Source organism: Symphalangus syndactylus, chromosome 10 (genome assembly GCF_028878055.3).
Source record: "Symphalangus syndactylus isolate Jambi chromosome 10, NHGRI_mSymSyn1-v2.1_pri, whole genome shotgun sequence".
Classification (NCBI taxonomy): domain Eukaryota; kingdom Metazoa; phylum Chordata; class Mammalia; order Primates; family Hylobatidae; genus Symphalangus; species Symphalangus syndactylus.
In genome coordinates, this window is record NC_072432.2 from 6433988 (window position 1) to 6455917 (window position 21930).

At 42.6% G+C, this 21930-nt stretch overlaps 1 protein-coding gene and 1 long non-coding RNA gene across 24 annotated transcripts in view; one reads left to right on the top strand and one right to left on the bottom strand.

Moving 5' to 3' along the window:
* The first annotated feature begins 4 nt into the window (after positions 1–4).
* Positions 5–21930, top strand: part of WDR37 (WD repeat domain 37) — a 143480-nt gene continuing 121554 nt past the window's right edge. For 9 of the 23 annotated variants that reach the window (XM_063609996.1, XM_063609993.1, XM_063609994.1 and 6 more), the window contains exon 1: positions 7749–7908. The gene's annotated coding sequence lies outside the window, so the exon portion shown is untranslated. Of the gene's footprint in view, positions 141–7076; positions 7909–14752; positions 15223–21930 lie in introns of those variants that run through there. The other 14 variants (XM_063609990.1, XM_063610004.1, XM_063610006.1 and 11 more) reach the window with 9 other exon arrangements.
* Positions 4632–7373, bottom strand: LOC134731492 (uncharacterized). Its single transcript, XR_010113789.1, has 2 exons — positions 7248–7373; positions 4632–7085 (listed from the first exon to the last, which is right to left on the bottom strand). It is a non-coding gene; the product is annotated as an uncharacterized lncRNA (long non-coding RNA).

Genomic DNA, 21930 nt, shown 5'->3' on the forward strand with positions numbered 1-21930 from the left:
CGGTGTCCCATGGGCGTGGCCTCCGCGTGGATGGACCAATGGAAACGGAGGAAAGGCGGGACGTCACTGCTGACTGGCTGGTTGAGTATCCCCCTGCGGAGTTCCGCCGCTGGGACTACAGTGTTTGGCTACACGGCGAGGTCTTGTCTGTCTAGAACGGTGGCCGTTTTGCGGTGTCTGCGAGCGGGACCAAGGCGGAGCAGAGCCGCGGGGCGGGTGGGGCGCTCCACGGTATGTTGGGAGTGTTCGCTTTCGGGGTACATGACAGGACGTTCTAAATGTTTTTTTTTTTTTTTTTTTTGAGACAGTTTCGCTCTTGTTGCTCAGGTTGGAGTGCAATGGTGCAGTCTCCGCTCACAGCAACCTCCGCCGCCCGGGTTCAGGCGATTGTCCCGTCTCAGCCTCCCAAGTAGCTGAAACTACAGGCATGCGCCACCACGCCCGGCTAATTTTGTATTTTTAGTAGAGACGAGTTTCCCCATGTTGGTCAGGCTGGTCTGGAACTCCTGACCCAAAGAAGTGATCCACTGGGCTCAGCTTACCGAAGTGCTGGTATTCCGGGTGTGAGCCACCGCGCCTAGCCCTTTAAACTTTTAAATAATCGTGAAATGTACGCGCAGCTGAAGCGAATTCAGCTGTTTCCTCTACATTTTGTGTGGAATTTAAAATACTGAACTTGTGAGATGAACCTGGTGTGCACCAGTTCTCAAACTTCTTGGTCTCAGGACGCTTGCACACTCTTAAAATGTACTGAGGACCCCCAAAAGCTTTTGCTCACTGTTGTTTACTACTGCTATTTACTAACGTAGAAATTAAACATATTAAAATATTCACTTAAACAACACATGACACTAACATAAGTTACATTTTTATTAAAAATCTTTTCCAGACAAAAAACAGACTTTGATTTTGTTTTATATGTTGGCAAATCTCTTTCATGACTAGCTTCACACAGTGAAAATCTGGCCTCCCGCATGCGCAGCAAGTCGTCACTGCTGTCAGTGCGTTCTTGGGAATTATGACTTTAAGTGAAACAACGTATAGCAAAACCAATTTTACCAGAGGCTAAAAAATAAGGATTAAGTTCCTAAAGCATACTTCTGGCCAAGGAAAAAAAAAGTTACTAAGCTTCTAAAGGCCAAAGTATTCTAATATTAAACATTGAAATAAATGTGAGCTATCCATACATTTAAGAAAGATTAATAAAAAACAAGATAATTAATTATTCCAGTTCTGGGTAATGTGTAGCTGAAGCCTGTTTCAGTAGCTCAGGGCACAAAGAGGGAACCAGCCCTGGACAGGACGCCATTCCATCACAGGGCCACTCACACACCCACACTCAGACTGGGACAGTGAAGACACACCAGTTCACCTCACGTGCACACCTTTGGGATGTGACAAGAACTGCAGTACCCAGAGAAAACCTATGCAGGTGTGGCAAGAACACGTAAACACCACAAAGACAGTGCCCCTGGCCGGGAGTCTTTTTCTCATCAACGTTACAAAGAAATGAATGAGCACCTGCTGTATGCAGTTTGAAAATTGAGAAGGATTTTTTAATAGCCTTTTCAAATTATCTCGGTTATTCTTTTTTGATACTACTACCCCAAAACACGAGTGGTTGATTTTCCAATTACTATTTGCAATGTGAAACCACTTCAATGGACATTTTATACTTGCTACATTAAAACTCATTTTTGACTGTACCTCGAATGCTTATTTTCCTATGCGTGATATTGAAATGTCATGCATTGGTCATTTGGAAAATATTGATTTACTGAATTAAACAGACCTTCCAAATGCTAAAACATTTCATTATTCAATATCAATCACATTGTTAATATCACTAGTAATCTCATCAGAAAAGTTTTTAAGTATTGGGAAGCTAAAGTATTGTAGCACTAGCTTCCACATAAAGTCACCAAGTTCTTGATGGTTTTAAGTTTTTTTTTTTAATTTGAATTTTTGCATGAAAATTCAAATATTGTTGGCAACAAGCACTGAGAATTATGTTCCTTGAAGTGGCACGAACATATTTATTTTCACGAAAATGTCTGCAAAATATCTAGGTTTGAATACCTCAGTTTATCTGTCAGTTCTTTCCAGTAAAAGTGGTATTTCATGAAAAAAGCAGCTAGTTAGTTCAGCTTACAACTCAAACGTTCCCCCAAGTTCTTTTCCTGGAGACAACAATCATAACTCAGTATGTAGCAGAAGTGCTTTATGTGTATTTCCCATTTTGTTATAGAGAATATTTGATGAGTACCAAATGGTCGAGATGATTAAAGTTAATATTTTTTACGGCTAACCATCAGCTGAGCCTTCAGTGAGTCATAATCTTTTTGCTGGTAGAGGGTTTTGCCTCAACGTTGATGGCTATTGATCAAGGTGGTGCTTGAAAGTTGGGGTGGCTGTCGCAGTTTCTTAAAATAAGACAATAATGAAATTTGTCACATTGATTGACTCTTCATTAAAGATTTTTTTTAACCCACAGGGAAACTTTTTTTTTTTTTTTTTGGAGACAGAGTCTTGCTCTTTTGCCCAGGCTGAAGTGCAGCGGTGCGATCTTGGCTCACTGTAACCTCCACCTCCCGGGTTCAAGCAATTCTCCTACCTCAGCCTCATGAGTAGCTGGCACTATGGGCGCATGCCACCATGCCCGGCTAATTTTTGTATTATTAGTAGAGCTGGGGTTTCACCATGTTGGCCAGGCTGGTCTTGAACTCCTGACCTTATGATCCGCCCACCTTGGCCTCTCAAAGTGCTGGGATTATAGGCGTGAGCCACTGCACCCAGCCAGGAAAACTTTCAAAATTGGAGTCAATCCTCTCAAACCCTGCTGCTACTTCATAAACTAAGTCTATGGAGTATTCTAAATCCTTTGTTATCATTTCAACAGTGTTCACACCTTCACCAGGATTAGGATCCATCTCAAGAGACTACTTTCTTTGTTCATCCACAAGAAGCAACTGCTTATCCATTCATGTTTTATTATGCTAATGCAGTGATTCAGTTACATCTTCAGGCAGCCATAGCCTTACAAAATGTATTTCTTAAATAATGAGACTTGAAAGTCAAAATGACTCCTTGATCTATGGGCTGCAGAAGGGATGTTGTGTTAGCAGGCATGAAATCAACATGAATCTCCTTGTATATATCCATCAGAGCTCTTAGGTGAACAGGAGCACTGTAAATCAGCAGTAATATTTTGAAAGAAAATCTTTTTTTTTTTTTTTTTGCTGAGCAGTAGGTCTCAACAGTGGGCTGAAAATATTTAGTAAACCACACTGTGTAAGTAGATGTGCTGTCATCCAGGCTTTGTTGTTCTATCTACACAGCAGAGGCAGAGTAGAATTAGTGTTAACGCTTAAGGACTCTAGGATTTTTCAGAATGATAAATGAGCACTGGCTTCAACATAAAGTCATCAGCTGCACTAGCCCCCTAGCAAGGGTCAGCCTGTCCTTTGATGCTCTGAAGCCAGGCTTTGAGTTCTCCTCTCTAGCTATGACAGTCCTAGGTGGCATCCTTTCCCAAAGTAAGGTTGTTTCCACTCCAATGAAAACCTGTTGTTTAGCAAAGCCATCTTTATCAGTGATCTTAGGTAGATCTCCTAGATGACTTGCTGCTTTATCTTGCACTTTTTTTTTTTTTTTTTTTTTTTTGAGATGGAGTCTCACTCTGTTACCCAGGCTGGAGTGCAGTGGTGTGATCTTGGCTTACAGCAACCTCCACCTCCTGGGTTCAAGTGATCCTCCTGCCTTAGCGTCCTGAGTAGCTGGGACTATAGGCGTGTGCCACCACACCCAGCCAATTTTTGTATTTTTAGTGGAGGCAGGGTTTCACCATGTTGGCCAGGCAGGTCTTGAACCCCTGACCTCAAGTGGTCCATTTGCATTGGCCTCCCAAAGTGCTGAAATTACAGGCATGAGCCACCATGCCTGGCCTATCTTGCACTTTTGTACTATACAGCTTCTTTCCTTCAACCTCATGAACCAACTTCTGATAACTTCAGATTTTTCTTCTGTAGCTTCCTTACCTCTCTCAGGCTTCAGAGAACTGAAGACAGTTAGGGCCTTACTCTGGATTAGGCTTTGTTTAAGGGAATATTGTGGCTGGTTTAATCTATACAGACCACTCAGAGTTTCTCCACATCAGCAATAAAGCTGTTTTATTTCCTTATCATTTGCGTATTCACTGGAGGAGCACTTCAAATCTCCTTCAGGAACTTTTCCTTTGCATTCACAACTTGGCTGTTTCAACATGCCTTCCTCACTGTGCTTGATCATTAATCATTTCTAGTTTTGATTTAAAGTAAGAGATGTGCAACTCATTCTTTTATGAAACACTTAGTAGCCATTTTAGAGCTATTAATTGCCTGACTTTTTTTTTTTTTTTTTTTTGAGTCAGGGTCTTGCTTTGCTGCCCATGCTGAAGTGCAGTGGCATGATCACGGCTCACTGCAGCCGCGAACTCCTGGGCTCAAGCAATCCTCCTGCTTCAGTCTCCCAAGTAGCTGGGACTACAGGCATGAGCCACCACCATGCCTGGCCCCTAATTTCAGTATTGCCGTGTCTCAAGGATAGGGAGGTCTGAGCAGAAGGAGAGAGATAGGGAGGCAGCTGGTCAGTGGAGTGGTTAGAACATATAAAACATTTATTGACTCAGTTTGCTGTCTTATATAGGGGTGGTTCATAGTGCCTCCCAAACAATTATGACAGTAATATCAAAGATCACTAATCACAGATCACCATAACTGATTTAATAATGGAAACATTTGAAACATTCCAAGAATTACCAAAATGTGACACAGAGACATGAAGTGAGCACATACTGTTAGAAAAATGGTGCTGATAGACTTGCTCCATGCAGGGCTGCCACAAATCTCCACTTTGTAAGAAACATGATAACTGTGAAGTGCAATAAAGTGATACACACGAAAACAGTTGTGCCTGTTATATGACACATACACACACACATATATATATAAAACTTGAGAATTTATGAAGCAACATGTCAAACAGCTTATAACACTATAGCGTACTAACTATCCAAGCGTTTGAGACACAGTTAAAATAATCAGTAAGGAGGACAATGACAGAATACCTAGTAAATCTTAATTCCCTATCAAACCATGCTCAAAAATGAGTCTTAGTAAATTCAGCATTGTTGCCCTATGTCAGGGACAAAGTACATGTATTTTGCATAGATGGACATGTGACAAAATAGAAATTGGTTTTCTGAGACAGGATTCCCCACAGCTTCTGCAGGAGGGAGAATGTAATTGGACACCAGGATTGCAATCATAACCTTTTATAATTTCGGCTAGTTTTGTGTCTTTTAAAAAAATTACATTGGATAGTTATTTCGGGATACGGTGTGTTATGGGTTAAATTGTGTCCCCTTCAAATTCATGTGTTAAAGACCTCACTTCCAGTATTTTACCGTGTGACCTTATTTGGAAACAGGGTTGTTGTGGACATGATTAGTTAACATGAGGTCATATTAGAGTAGCACCTACCGTACTCCAATATGACTGATGTCCTCATAAAAAGAACGCTGTGTGCAGACAGACATGGACATGGAAAACGTCATGTGAAGACTGGCGGGGGTATGCTGCCACAAGCCAAGGAATGCCCAGACGCTGAGATACATTAACAGGCTCCCATGACAGCTCTCAGAAGGAACCAACCCTGCCAATACCTTGATTTGGGACTTCCAGTCAAACCTCTGACAATAAATTTGTTTAAGCTGCCTAGTTTGCAGTATTTTGTTCCTGCAGCCCTAGCACATCAACAGTGAAAAGAACATGGGTTCTGATGTCAGCCTTTAGTTTTTGCCCTGCTGCACGATTATTTTTGACTTTTGATGAGTAATTCCCATTCTCATGCTTAAAATTCAATTTAGAATAACTTCTACTTTATTGGATTGTTTTGGGGATTAAATTAGTTACAAAAGATGTAAGACGACTGACCCTCAAAAAATGATTTCTTTCCCTTGTTTTGTGACATGTCATGCACTCAGTTATTTTCAGTGACTTTTGTGGAATCCTAAATATATCAACTTAAAAAAGTACATTAACGATATTCTTGGTGTTACCTGACTGTGGTGCAGTGCTGCAAAATAAAACCACCTGTTACAATGTGGGTTAATTAGATGGGACACTGCGATTTACAAAGCTATTTGCTGCCATACCCAGCAGAATGTCTTTGCATACCACGTACTAAATAAAATTATGTTACTTAAATGTCACAACCTCTAAAAGTTTAAAAAATGACTTCTCTAAAAAGTCAAATATTTTTCCTTGGCGTTCCTGTTACAGAATTGTTTATAGTGATAAAGTTTTATTAATATACTTAATGCAGAAATCACTTTTTTTCGTAATCTGGATCCCCTAAATAGAATGCTAAATTTGTTTCTTTTTTTTTTTTTTTTTTGAGACGGAGTCTCGCTCTGTCGCCCAGGCTGGAGTGCAGTGGCGCAATCTCGGCTCACTGCAAGCTCAGCTTCCCAGGTTCACGCCATTCTCCTGCCTCAGCCTCTCTGAGTAGCTGGGACTACAGGCGCCCGCCACCACGCCCGGCTAATTTTTTGTATTTTTAGTAGAGACAGGGTTTCACCATGGTCTCGATCTCCTGACCTCGTGATCCGCCCGCCTCGGCCTCCCAAAGTGCTGGGATTACAAGCGTGAGCCACCGCGCCCGGCCTTAAATTTGTTTCTTGTGCAACAAACAAGTTACCACTTCTGACTCTTCATCTTGAGCTTCCTTTTTTTTTTTTTTTTTTTTTTGAGACGGAGTCTCGCTCTGTCCCAGGCTGGAGTGCAGAGGCGCGATCTCCGCTCACTGCAACCTCCGCCTCCCGGGTTCAAGCGATTCTCCTGCCTCAGCCTTCCGAGTAGCAGGGGTTACGGCTAGTTTTTGTATTTTTAGTAGAGACAGGGTTTCACCACGTTGGCCAGGCTGGTCTCGAACTCCTGATCTCGTGATACGTCGGCCTCGGCCTCCCAAAGTGTTGAGATTACAGGCGTGAGCCACCGCGCCTGGCCTTGAGCTTCATTTTTAAAGGAAGGAGCAGGAATGTTAACCTACACAGAAAAAAAAATGCTTTCACACTCTTGATTTACTCTAGGTGGGCTTCAGATGCGCGGTTAGAGCTTTCTGCAGAGCGTTGAGACGGCTGTTTACGTAAAGACCATCATGCGGCGTTTCCAACCTAGATTCTAAGAAAAAGGCGGCCCAAGTCCCACCTTTCGCAGGGAACAGCTGATTCTGTTTTTCCTTCCCAGCCAATGGTGATCAAAAACTTCAGGACGCGGGTGAGTCACTGCGGAGGAGCCGAACACTGACCGCGCCGTCCCCGCCAGGCTCCCGCGCGTCCGGCAGCGCGGCCCTGAGCGCAGGCGGCCCCGGGTCTCAGGCCTCAGGCGGACCCCGCCCCGGGCTCGCTGCCCTCCCGCCCCGGCTGCCGGGCTGCGGGGCAAATGGACTCGGAGCGCCCCGCCGGTGAGTAGCTACGACCCCCGAGGCCACCTCCCGCGAACCGCTCAGCGGCAGGAGTAGGCGACCAAGGGTGGGGGCGTTGGCTCAGCAGCCAAAAGGGGTCTTTAGCGCGCCCGGACCCCTCGGGGCTGCGGGGCGGAAGCCGGAGCGTGACTTCCGGCGCCGCCGGGTGTGGGGCGGAGGTGTGGGGCGGCTTCCGGCGGCCCCAGAGGCGAGGGACTGGGGCGGGACTTCCGGCGTCGCCGGAAGTGTATTAGCGCCAGGTCGGAGTTGTGGGGTCGCGTCAGTGCGGAGACAGCGGTGTCCTGCGCGTCGTCGGGTCAGTACTGGGGGCCGCGTCGTAGGGACTCACTGGCGGTGCGCGACCCGGGCTGGCTCCGGGGGTGGCGGGCGCAGCTGCTGTGACAGGTGAGTGCCGCCATCTTCCTACCTGTCGGGCTCCGAGTCCTTCCCCGGATGCCCAGAAGAGGAGTCGGGACACTGCAGGGCTCAAGGGGGTGCAGGGGCAGTCGGGGCATAGTGGCGGATGGGGTGCAGGTGGGCTTGGAATGCGGAAGGTCCTTGGTGGTGCAGGAGGGGTCGGGTCCCAGGAGGGCCGGTGGCGGTGCAGGAAGGGCCGTGGTGCAGAAGGGTTCAGGGTGCAAGGGAAGTCGGGGCGCCGGAGTAAACCGTGGCGGTGCCAGAGGGACCAGGGTGCCGGAGGAATCGGGGCCCCGGGCGGTGCAGAAGAGGTCGGAGTCCAGGAAGAGTCGGGGTGCTGGAGGGCCCGGGGCGGCGCTGGAGGGGTTGGGGGCAGAAGAGTTCGGCCCGGGGTCTCTCCCCGCCCGCTTTACTTCGGCCTGGGCATCCCGGGGAAGTGCGTCTCCAGGGAAGCACTTGGGAGGCCCTTCAGAGAGGAGGATGGCCTTCCTTCTATCCAAAGAGTGGGGATGGTCGGCTTCAAGAAGGGTGGTGAGTGCGGAGTGACGGATGCTGAAGTGATTAACAACAGCGCCATGATACTGTTCCCCTTTTGAAGATTTCCTTTTCCTTCCCTTCCCCCTGAAAGCAGCCACCGCTGGAGGGAAACATTTTAAGACAGCTGTTCACCGGAATAACACAAGAGCAACAATAATAATGTACTCATTTACTAAACAAAGTTGAATAAATACATTTTTCCAGGTTGTGAGCGAAAATAGCTTAAGGTCTGCCAGGTTTTTAGAGATTTTGTCATTTAACTTAAACGGTAAAACATTCGTCCCTTGAAGCGGATACCATTATAAAAAAGTGTTAATTGCTTGGAAGTTTCATTTATTGAAGTTCAAGTGTTTTTCTCTTAAATTCAGTATGTTGGCCTGTGAGTTATGGTCATAAAGTATTGCAGGAATTATTTACCTCTGAATGAGAAAGCTCAAGATAGTTATATCTCCAGGATCTTTCTTCCTCTTCTGAACTTCCCCCAACCCCAGCACACACACACACTGTTCTGGTTACTTTCCTGATCAAATTCGAGTCTTTCAGAATAGCTTTTGATATGTCCCAGGAGTTGAACACGGTAGCTAAATATGAACTGACCAATGTGGAACAAATGGAGTGATCTGTTATCCCCTGGGTTTGGACGCTGCCTTTCTATTAATACTGCTCACAGAAGACAGAGCAGGGACTCGTGTACACTGGCCACGTCTCATAACAGCAGTGTGACCTTGGGCAAGGCCTTCCTAAGTCCCCACTTCCTGTCTTTAACATAGTGTTCGTATCAGCTTCATTTTGTTATTGGGAAGGTTACGTTATGTAATATATGCCAGCCATTCTTGCAAAGCGGTATATGGAGATCTTGAGTGAGTGTGTTTCCCTCCTCCTCTTTTTGGGTAGCTATGTTAGACTGTTCACTTTGGGCATTTGCCCTGAACTAAAATCCCTAAGTCCCTTTCCCCGAGGTGAAACTAAGATAGAGTTTTCATATTTATCTTGTCTTATTTTTTCAGGGAAAAGATTTTACATCTGTTGAATTTCATCCTTGGTTTAAAGTTGTTCTTTTAACTACTGAGATCTTTTGAAAATCTTGATGGCTATTTATCTGATTAATGGTATTTCCTAATTTATTGTCATTCACAGAATTGATGGTGTGTGTATTCCAAGCCTTCGTTTCGTCAATGACAAAACATTTTAAGCAGGTTAATACTGATGACAGATTTCTAAGGTTGCCTGTAGAGACCATTCTCTTCCTCGATATTGCTCAGAAGTTGAATTTGGTGTCTCAGCCCACTAGGAATTCGTCTAACAGTGTTATTATGATAAAATGTTACTACAAACTTGATTAAACTTCTGGTGGAAATTCCATCACATTTTATTCAATTTTCAATTTATTTCTCCAATTTATTTTTAATGCCACATGAACATTATATTCCTTAACCATTCTTTTGCATGTGATTAACATTTGTGAAATTAGCCATTTAAGCAAGTGTTTTTGCTTTGATTAAAGAAAAATGTTTAAAGTCCTACTGGATATGAAACTGAAAGTAATATTCTGTGTTTTTTGTTTCAAATGAAAGTGTAAATTAAGAATTTGTTGGCAGGGGGTGGTGGCTCACACCTCTAATCCCAGCACTTTGGGAAGCCGAGGTGGGCGGATTACCTGAGGTCAGCAGTTCAAGACCACCCTGGCCAGCATGGTGAAGTCCCGTCTCTACTAAAAATACAAAAATCAGCTGGGCATGGTGGCGGGCACTTGTAATCCCAGCTACTTAGGAGGCTGAGGCAGGAGAATCACTTGAACTCAGGAGGCAGAGGTTGCTGTGAGCCGAGATCACGCCACTGCCCTCTAGCCTTGGGGGACAGAGCGAGATTCTGTCTCAAAAAGAAAAGAATTTGTCGTATTGCTGTTTAAAGCTACTTTGGTTATGTTATCTGCCTTCCTCAAATTATACACACTTAGGAGAATGATAATTTCTATAGCTACAAATTAATTAATATTGGAAATATTGAAAAGAGTCTGGCCAGGCGCAGTGGCTCATGCCTGTAATCCCAGCACTTTGGGAGGCCGAGTCAGGTGGATCACGAGGTCAGGAGTTCAAGACCAGCCTGGCCAAGATGGTGAAACCCCGTCTCTACTGAAAATACAAAAAATTAGCCAGGCGTGGTGGTGGGCGCATAACCCCAACTACTCGGGAGGCTGAGGCAGAGAATTGGTTGAACCCGGGAGGTGGAGGTTGCAGTGGGTCGAGATCGCGCCATTGCACTCCATCCTGGGCGACAGAGCGAGACTCTGTCTCAAAAAAAAAAAGAAAAAAATATATAGTAAAGAATCTTTTGAGAAAGGGCAGAAAGCTAAGTGTTCATTGATGCTGTTTAATATTACAGCATTTCTGTCACCCAGGCTGGAGTGCAGTGGCATGATCTCAGCTCACTACACCCTCCACCTCCCAGGGTGGAGCAATTCTCATGTCTCAGCCTCTAGGGTAGTTGGGAGGCGTGCACCATCACGCCCAGCTGATTTTTGTATTTTAGTAGAGATGGGGTTTCACCATGTTGTCCAGGCTGGTCTTAAACTCCTGACCTCAGGTGATCCGCCTGCCTGGGCCTCGCAAAAGGCTGGGATTACGGGTGTAATCCATGGTGGGATTGAGCCACCATGCCTGGCCCAATATTACAGCATTTCTAAAGATGAGGAATTTAGCTGCTAACACAAAGTGTGTTTACGGGTTTCATTAATTAGTCGAATGTTTGGCCAGTGCCTGCTGTGTGTGGAGCACCGTGCTGCATCAGATCTGTGTGCCTGTTGTTTCTGACTGCTTACAAACAGCAGAGGTGTATTATGTACATGGCAACATATACTAAGGGCAGATGAATTGGGCAGACTGTAAATGAGTCAGGAGTTCAGAAGGAGAGTTTATTCTGTTAAATCTCCATGGTAGGATAAAGAGATTGAATTTTTAGAGGGGACTATTTATAGTTTCTTGAAAATAATGTTTTATTGAAAACCAGAAGGACATTTAATCTCCATAAGCCTTCTTTTTAATATGGTAATCTGTCCAATAATATTGGGTAAATGTGAATATTTTGAAGGAAAATAATTATGTTTTGGATCTCAGGTTTCTCTTTGCTTGTATTTAGGTAAAACAGTGCACAGAGGTTAAAGAAGGTTGTATTTGGAGTGAAGAAGTTTGTTTTTTCTCTTTACAGTTCTATAATCAGTTTATTAGTGTTTAGTCTGTTAAATACAATCGGGCGCCACATAACAAATGATGTTTTTGTCAACAACAGACCTCATGTAAGATGGTGATCCCATAAGATTGTAATACTCTATTTTTACTGTACCTTTTCTATGTGTAGATATGTTTAGATACACAAATAGATACCATTGTGTTACAGTTGCCTGCAGTATTCAGTACAGTAACATGCTGTGCAGGGTTGTAGGCTAGGAGCAGCAGGCTTGGCCATCTAGCCTAGGCGTGGAGTAGGCTGTGCACCTAGCTTTGTGTAAGTGTACTCTGTGATGTTCCCACAGTGATGAAATCACCTAATGATGCATCTCTCAGAACCTGTCCCCATCCTTAAGTGATGTATGACTGTGTTGAAAGGCTCTTAATTGGATTTGGGAACTCTGTCTCATAGGGATAGTTTGAGGATTAGTGACTCTTTGTATTTACTGATCCATTTAAGCCTTACAGCAATTCTTTGTAGTAGCTCTTCAGCCTCTGGTAGATCTGCCAGTCCACCAACTTTCTTCCAGTATCTCTCCATTAATTCTTTCTGTTTTCGCTTCCCTTCTTGTCTATTTTAGATTCCATGGTATACCATTTCAGTAGTTTTACAAACACCTGCCACTTCCTTGTCACTCTTCCCATGATACCAACCTGAACACCCCCTAAACTAGTTACTAAACAGTTAAAGAAGATTTATGCTACTACCGGTTGAGCATCCTAATCCAAAAATTCAAAATCCATGGTGCTCCAATATCCAAAACTTTTTGAGTGCTAACATGACACAAGTGGAAATTTCCACACCTTACCTTGTGACAGGTTGAAGTCAAAATGTGGGTGCCCAACATAGTTTATTCAGGATCCCATAGGGCAAAATAAAATTACCTTCAGGGGGCCTGCCGTGGTGGCTCAGGCCAGTAATCCCAGCACTTTGGGAGGCCGAGCTGGGCAGACCACTTGAGGCCAGGAGTTCGAAACCACCTCGCCAACATGGCGAAACCCCGTCTCTCTTAAAAATACAAAAATTAGCTGGGCATGGTGTTGGGTGCCTGTAATTCCAGCTACTTGGGAGGCTGAGGCAGGAGAATTGCTTGAACCTGGGAGATGGAGGTTGCAGTGACCGAGGTTAACACCACTGCACTCCAGCCTGGGCTACAGTGGAGACTCCATCTCAAAAAAAGAAAAAAATTACCTTCAGGCTACGTGCATGAGGTATACATGAAACATAAATGAACTTTGTGTTTGGCCTTGGGTCCCATCCCTAGGATATCTTAATATGTATATGCGGATATTCCAAAATCTGAAAGTGTCTGAATTCTGAAACACTTCTGGTCTTGAGCTTTTTTTTTTTTTTTTTGGGCCAAGGACTGAGTTTCCATGGAGGATCTGGTGTGAAAGGAAGGAAGTGGTGATAGGACCAATACAGACGCTGGGAAAAAATGTGGAGGGTGTGAATACAGAGATGATAAGATTACTCCAGTATGAAAAAATCTGTATTTGGTGCCAAGTTCCAGGGAGGTGATTGTAGGAAATGCATACATTTGGTTGCAGTTGATCAGCAGAAAAAGATTGCCAGTGGTATTGACTGTTATGTGAAGTGGCGAAGAAAGCAAGCTAAACCAAAGAGAACACCATGTAACTTATGGAGAGGCTGGAAGAGCCAGTGAGATAAAATCAGTGATCCAAAACTTATAATTTTGATGAGAAAGGAAAGGTGATATTGTAATCTCTGCATGTTTGGTAACCAACTTGTAGAATGTCTGGAATGCATCGGAATGTTTCTACAGATGAAGTTCTTAAGAGAGGGAAGGGAAACCCTTGGCTGGTTTTATCTGCTTCATTTAACTGAAGATAAGAGTCTCCCTTTTTCTCTGAGGCCATATCAGGACAGCTTTCATAGGCTTTTGATGTGGTTTCTTTTTTCCTTTACAAAACGTACTCCATAAACTACAAAGTAACTGTTTTATGTTGTAAAGCAAGACTTACTTCTTTAAAAATAGGACTACACATATGCAATTTCCGAATAAAAGATGATTCTTGGCTTTCTGCTTGCGGAAAGATGGAGACTTATTTTTCCTTATTCCTCCCTCGAAGTACATCTAAAAACACTGGACATATATAAAACAAATGTAAGAGTGGGCCGGGCGCAGTGGCTCACGCCTGTAATCCAAGCACTTTGGGAGGCTGAGGCGGGAAGATCACAAGGTCAGGAGTTCGAGACCACCCTGGTCAATATGGTGAAACCTGGTCTCTACTAAAAATACAATAATTAGCCAGATGTGCTGGTGGGCACCTGTAGTTCCAGCTACTCGGGAGGCTGAGGCAGGAGAATTGCTCGAACCCAGGAGGTGGAGGTTGCAGTGAGCCAAGATTGTGCCATTGCACTCCAGCCTGGGGAACAGAGCGAGACTCTGTTAAAAAAAAAAAAAAAAAAAAAAAAAGAGACTGAAAGATGGAGAAAAGAAAGTAGACTTGCTTCGTACATTGGGACCACAGAAATGACACCAAACTTAGTTCTGTGAGTTTTCTTTTTGCCTCATGTATCTCATATGTTGTGCTGGATAAGCTAGCAGCGCAGGTATAAAAGGATTCAGACAAAATAAGGCCCAAGAAAAGCCTGCTCTCTGTGTCTGAAAGACCAGGAAAGGGGCAGCCTACAAATCAGAGAACTTTTCAACGGTAAGTACTTTCCTACAGCTAAATATCACAGGAAACCCTGCAGCACCACCCTCACCCTGCTCATCAGAGGCTGGGCAGGTACTTCAGATTCCCACTCATGACAAGCTGGGATGAGATGCTCCTCTCTGCAGGGTTGCTGTCAGAGAAGGCTGGCTGAGGAGTTGGGGTTTTACTTCTGCTGGGTGGTGACAGAGCACAGCCTCCTTTCTGCTAGAGTATCATAAGTGGGACCTTGGAAAACTCAGGAACTTTGTTGCTGCCCTGTGGTCATGAGGCCACCCCTCCGTGGTGTGGGGGAGACCGTATAGGGAGCAGCAGGGAGGCAGCCCTGATTCAGCCTTGGTGGTGGGAGTGGAGGTTCGGGAGGAGGCTGAACTTTCTTTCTCATGCAGGGGTCCGTGGAGACTGAGTGGGAATCTCAACTTTCACCTCACCGTCCACATCCACCTGGCAGAGGCCTGCTCTACCAGAAGACTTACATCAGATCCTGAGTCTGATGTCAGGATTTCAATGGAAAATCACTCATAGGAAAATCTCAACCTCAGTAAGAAAAGACCACTGATGCCAACGTAGAGATGACACAGACTTTAGAATTATTTGACAAGGACCTTAAAGCAGCGATTGTAAAAATGCTTCAATAACCAATTAACATTTGAGACAAACGACAAATAGCCTCAGGAAGAAAATACAGGATGTAAAAAAGAAACACCATATTTTAAAAGTGAAAAATAGAATACGTGAAATAAATTCAGTGGATGGCTCAGCAGCAGAAAGGAGAGGAGAGACAAAAGCTGTCAATTTGAAGATAGAACAATAGAAGTTACCCAATCTGAAGAGCAGGGAGAAAATAGACTGGAAAAAAGTGAGCAGAGCCTCAGGGGCCCATGGGACTTTAACAGAAGATGCAACATCTGTGTCATCAGAGGTCTAGAAAGAAGGATGGGGTGGGGGGAAAATGTGTCTGAAGAAATCACTGCTGTATGTTTCCTAAACTTGGCAAGCCATACACCTTTAGACTTAAGAAGCAGCATAAACCTAGAGAAGATAAACACAAAGATGCTAAGACACATCCAGGCAAACTTCTGAAAACAAGACAGAAGCGTAGTAAGAGAGATACCACTTGACCTGTAGTGGGAAACAATTTGAGTGACAATGGATCTTTGTTTTTTTTTTTTGAGATGGAGTCTTGCTCTGTCACCCAGGCTGGAGTGCAGTGGTGCGATCTCAGCTCACTACAACCTCTGTCTCCCAGGTTGAAGCAGTTCTCCTGCCCTAGCCTCCCAAGTAGCTGGGATTACAGGCATGCCACATCACACCTGGCTAGTTTTGTATTTTTAGTAGAGACGGGGTTTCACCATGTTAGCCAGGCTGGTCTTGAACTCCTGACCTCAGGTGATCTCCCCGCCTCGGCCTCACTCAAGCTTGCTGGGATTATAGTCGTGAGCCACTGTGCCTGGCCTGACAGTGGATCTTATCAGAAATTGTGGAGGGCATAAGGAAGTGGCAGGACATTTTTTTCAGGTGCTGAAGGAAAAGGACTATCAACTCAGAATTTTATATCAAGTGAAAACTTCCTTCACATGATTTATCTCCAGCTGACCTACTCTATGAAAATAACAAATAAAGGAAATTCTCCAAACAGAAAGGAAATGATAAAAGAAATGTGGGAACATCAGGAGGGAAGAACAAACAATGGACAGCAAAAATATTGGTCGATTCAGTATTCATTTATTTTTCTAAATTGTGTTTGGAATTTGAAGCATAACTGTGGTGTGGTTCTCAGTGTATGTGAAGGAAATACTTATGATTATGTTATAAATGGGGAAGGTAAAGAAGCATTGAGGAAAGTAAGATTTGTATACTTTGTGAACTGGTAAAATGTTGACAATCAGTAGACTACAATAAGCTGTAAATATATAATGTAAAGCCTAGAGCTACCACTAAAAAGTTACACAAAACAGGCAAACTCAGAAATACTGTAGGTAAATAAATATGACATTATAAAAAGTGTTTACCCCACAGGAAGGCAAAAAAGAGAAGAGAGGGAGAGAGAATGAATGATACACCATGACCAAGTGCAGTTTATTTTGTGGCTACAAAGTTGGATCAATATTTGAAAGTCGTCAGTGTAATTGGTGCTGTCAGTAGGTAAAAAAAAGCTACTCGGAAAAAAACATGGTAGAATTCAGCACTCATTCGTGAAAGAAACTCAGAAAATGAATGATAGAGGGAAACATTTTCAACTTGATGAACAGCATCTACAAAAAAACTACAGCTGGCATCAGACTTAATGGTGAAACACAGTATTTTCACCCGAATATTCAGGGCAAAGCAAGGGTGTTTGCTGTCACTATAGTAATTTAAGATAGTACTGGAATTTCTAGCCAAATCAATAAGGTAGTAAAAGGAAATAGAAGGCTTACAAACCACAAAGAAAGAAATAAAACTGTCCTTTTTTTTTAGATGACTTAATAGTTGACATAGAAAATCCCAAGGAATCCACAAAAAATCTTGAACTTTAGGTTCAGCAAGAATGTACACGTTTAATGCATAGGATCCAGTTGTATTTATACTAGCAATTAACATGTGGAAACCAAAATAAAAAAAAGTATTTAAACTTACACAAAAAATAAAAAGAGAGATGTTAGTCTAAAATGGAGAAAAGATATGTAGGACTTTTTTTTGAGATGGTGTCTCGCTCTGTCACCCAGGCTGGAGTGCAGTGGCGCGATCTTGGCTCACTGCAACCTCCGCCTCCCAGGTTCATGCCATTCTCCTGCCTCAGCCTCCCGAGTATCTGGGACTACAAGTGCCCGCCACCACGCCCTGCTAATTTTTTGTATTTTTTAGTAGAGACGGGGTTTCACCGTGTTAGCCAGGATGGTCTCGATCACCTGACCTTGTGATCCACCCGCCTTGGCCTCCCAAAGTGCTGGGATTACAGGCGTGAGCCACCGCACCCAGCCCGATACTATGACTTTTATGCAGAAAAAACCTTGACATGGAGGAAAGTAAGATCTAAATAAATACTGTATTCATAGATTAAAAGACTCAACATAATAAATATAGCATTTCTCCCCAGACTGATGTACAGATTTAACACAATTCCTATCAAGATCCCAGCAAGATTTTTGTAGATATGTAAAAGATTATTCAAAAATGTAAAAGGAAGGACGAAGGACTAGAATAGCTAAAACAAAATGGAGAAAGATTTAATAGGAATCACTGTAACTGATTTTAAGACTTACCATACAGAACAATAGTAGAAACTGCGTGTATTAGTCCATTTTCACGCTGCTGATAGAGACATACCTGAGATTGGGCAATTTACAAAGGAAAGAGGTTTATTGGACTTACAGTTCCACATGGCTGGGGAGGCCTCACAGCCATGGCAGAAGGCAAGGAGGAGTGAGTCACATCCTACGTGGATGGCGGCAGGCAGAGAGGGAGAGCTTGTGCAGGAAAACTCCCCCTTATAGAACCATCAGATCTCGTGAGACTTATTCACGATCATGAGAACAGCACGGAAAAGACCAACCCCTCCATGATTCAGTTATCTCCCACTGGGTCCTTCCCACAACACATGGGAATTCAAGATGGGATTTAGCTGGGGACATAGCAAACCATATCACTGCTGTTGGTGGAAGGATAAATATGTAGATCAGTGGAACAGAGTAGAGAACCAAGAAATAACCCCACACAAGTACCGTGAGTTGATTTTTTGACAGAAGTCCAAAGCAGTTCAATCTAGGATGGATCATCTTCAACAAATGGGGCTGGGATAATTGGATACACAGGTGAAAACAAACAACAAAAAAACCTTGACTTAAATTTTACACCTTATAAAAAGGTCAGTACCATATAGGTAATAAATTTAGATATGAAACAGAAAACTATAAAAAATTCAGGAGAAAACAGGAGAAAATTTTTGGCCCCTAGGGATTCATGAAAAGTTCTTGTCATGACTTTAAAAGTGCAATGCATAGAAAAAAAATTATCAAAATTAAAGAAGTGTTGCTTGGTGAAAAACTCTTAGAATGAAAAGCAACAGATTGGGAGAAATGATTTGCAGCTTAACCTATGTGACATGTAATTCATACTATAGAGTATATAAAGAACTCTTAAATCTCAACAGTAAAAAACCCGAACAATACTGTTAGAAAATGGGCGTGAAGAGACACCTCACTGAAGAGGATATATGGATGACAAGCACATGAAAAGATAGTGTCACTAGCCATCAGGGAAATGCAAATTAAGACCACAGTGAGATATTACACGCCTAATGGAACAGCTAAATAAAAAAATAGTGACAAAGGGGTGCCTGCACTTGCAGGTTTACACAGCACTGTTCACAATAGCAAAGGTATGGAATCAACCTAAGTGCCCATTGATGGATGACTAGATAAATAAAATGTGGTGTGCACACACACACTCTGCAATACCATTCAGCCATAAGAAGAATGAAATCATGCCATTTGCAGCAATGTGGATAGAACCAGAGGCCATTATTTTAAGTGAAATAAGCCAGGCACAAAAAGTCATGACTCATGTTCTCACTTACATGTGGGAGCTAAAAAATGTGAACACATGGAGGTAAACAGTGGAAAAATAGATAGATAATAGAGACCGGGAAGGGTGTGAGTCAGGGGTGGAGGGAGGATGAGAAGAGAGTTAAAAGGTACAAACATGGAGTATGATAGAAGGAATACATTCAGTGTTTGACAGCAGAGTAGGGTGACTATCCTTAAGAAAACAGTATTTTAGGCCGGGTGCTGTGGCTCACGCCTGTAATCCCAGCACTTTGGGAGGCCGAGGTGGGTGGATCATGAGGTCAGGAGATCGAGACCATCCTGGTTAACACGGTGAAACCCGTCTCTACTAAAAATACAAAAAATTAGCTGGGCGTGGTGGTGGGCGCCTGTAGTCCCAGCTACTCGGGAGGCTGAGGCAGGAGAATGGCGTGAACGCGGGAGGCAGAGGTTGCAGTGAGCCGAGATTGCGCCACTGCATTCCAGCCTGGGCGACAGAGCGAGACTGTCTCAAAAAAAAGAAAAAAAAAACTGTTTTACTGGGGTGGTGGATACCCTAAATAGCCTATCTTGATGACTGTGTTGTATACCTGGCACAAAATTTCTCATGTATGACATAAATTTTCATAAAAAAGTAGTGACAATACCAAATGCTGGTGAGGATGTGGATAACTGAATCTCTCATGTGTTGCTGATGGGAATGTAGAATGAAACAGCCACCCTGGAAAATACTGATAGTTTGATACTCTTAGAAAAAAACCACAAAAACAAAACATGATTAAACATAAGCAATTCTGTTTCCAGGTATACCCAAGAGAAATAAAAGTATACACATACAAGAAAGTTGCACATTAACCTTCATAATAACCTAAAATATGGAAACAACCAAATGTCTATCAGTTATATTTGGCAATAAAAGGGAATACATTACCACTATGCTACAACATAGATGGACTTTGAAATAATTGTGCTAAGTGAAAGAAGCCGGTTGTCATAGACCAGAGCGTGTATTGTATGATTCCATTTTTATGAAATGGCCAGAACAGGCAGATTCATATGGAGAGAAAGTAAGTTAGTGATTGCCTAGGGCTAGCTGGGAAGTCGGTGGGAGAAATGAGGAGTGAGGGCAAATAGGTGTGGGATTTCTTTTTGGGGTGATAAAAATGTACAGTTGATTGTGGTAATGATCGCACAACTTTCTGAGTATACTGAAAGTCATTGAATTGTGCACTTTAAATAGGTATCTTACATGGTATGTGAATCATATATCAAGATTTCGTTTAAAGCTAAATACACATTTACCCTGTGACTGAGCAGCCTTATCCCTGGGCTGTTTATCCAAAAGAAATGAGAACTTAGGTTCACATAAAACCCTGTATATTATTGTTCATGGCAACTTTATTAGTAATAGTAAAAAAATGGAAAGGATATATATATATATATATATATATATTTTGCAGCAGGTGAATGGTTAAACAAATGGTTAAATGTCCATACTGTGGACACTAGCTAGTAATAAAAAGGAGAAAACTGTTGATACATGCAGAAAATTGGTTGGATCGTAACCATTAAATTGAGTGGAAAAAAGAATCTCAAAAAGGGTACCTGCTCTTTGATCATATTTACGTAACGTTCTCAAAATGACAAAATTGTAGAGATGGTTACAGATTAATGGTTATGAGGAGTTGAGGGATGGTGCCAGGGAGTTGGGCTAACTAATGGGTAGTGTGGGTGATCTCTATGGTGAGGGGAGTGTTTTGTATCTTGAACATGTGGCACCTAAAGGAATTTATATATGTAACAGAGTGACATCTATACACACATTATACTAATGTCAGTTTGTTGGTTTAGTGAAATTAACAAACTAACAAATTAACAAATTGTACTGTAATAAGATGTAACCACTGGGGAGATATGGACCATCTTTGCAGCTTCCTGTGAATCTGCAGTTATTTCAAAATAAAAAGTTGAGGCCAGGCACGATAGCTCACATCTGTAATCCTAGCACTTTGGGAGGCTGAGGTGGGTGGATCACCTGAGGTCAGGAGTTCGAGACCAACCTGGTCAATGTGGCGAAACCCTGTCTCTACTAAAAATACAAAAATTAGCTGGGCATGGTGGTGCATGCCTATAGTCTCAGTTACTCGGGAGGCTGAAGCACGAGATTCTTGCTTGAACCTGGGGGATGGAGGTTGCAGTGAGCTGAGATCGCGCCACTCCACTCCAGCGTGGGAGACAGAGCAAGACTCATCTCAAAAAAAAAAACAAAAAAAAAACAAAAAGCAAAAAAAAAAAAGTGAGAACTTCATAACTCACACGACTATTTTGGTTGAGAGTTACTAGAAGCTTGTGATTAAGTTAAAGCTTTTAAAAACTGTCCTAAATAATAGGCAAACTGTCTTCCAGGTTTCTAACATTTTTGGGTTATGCTTGGCTTTTAAAAAAGTTTTAATAACAAAATTTACATATGAGAGTTCTGCATAGTATGTAAGAAACAGGAAACAAAGCTAAACTGTGTATACTCACGTTCGTATTTAGAAAGATATTTAGAAGAGATTTAGAAAAATGCTACGACTTCCTTGAATTCTAAGGTTAAATATGTTGATTTCTACTGTTTTATTTATAATATTAAAAATAAATGAAGTGAATTTTTATAAGTGACTATTTTCTCTTAGAAAAATATTTTCAGCCTTGGTATTTAGGATTATAATTAGAATGCTTAATAAACTGAATAGGAAAGATCTTGTTTATGTTATTAATAACTTTTATGGAAGACACTCTGAATTTTTTGTGAATACATTTCATCTCTGTTAAGAATACTCTCTTTTATGTGTAGATAAACTTATTTTTCAAAATAGGCTGACTTGTTTAAAAAGAAGGGAACGCTAGTGATTTTTAAATATTGTAGAAAAGGAATCATTCTATAACAAAGTAAGGAGGTGTTAGGGCTATTGAGTAAGTGAGAGCCGTTTGGAAGGAAAGGAGTAGCATTTCAGGGATGTGTGTCTGCACCTGGTAATGTCTAAGGAGTTGATAATGAA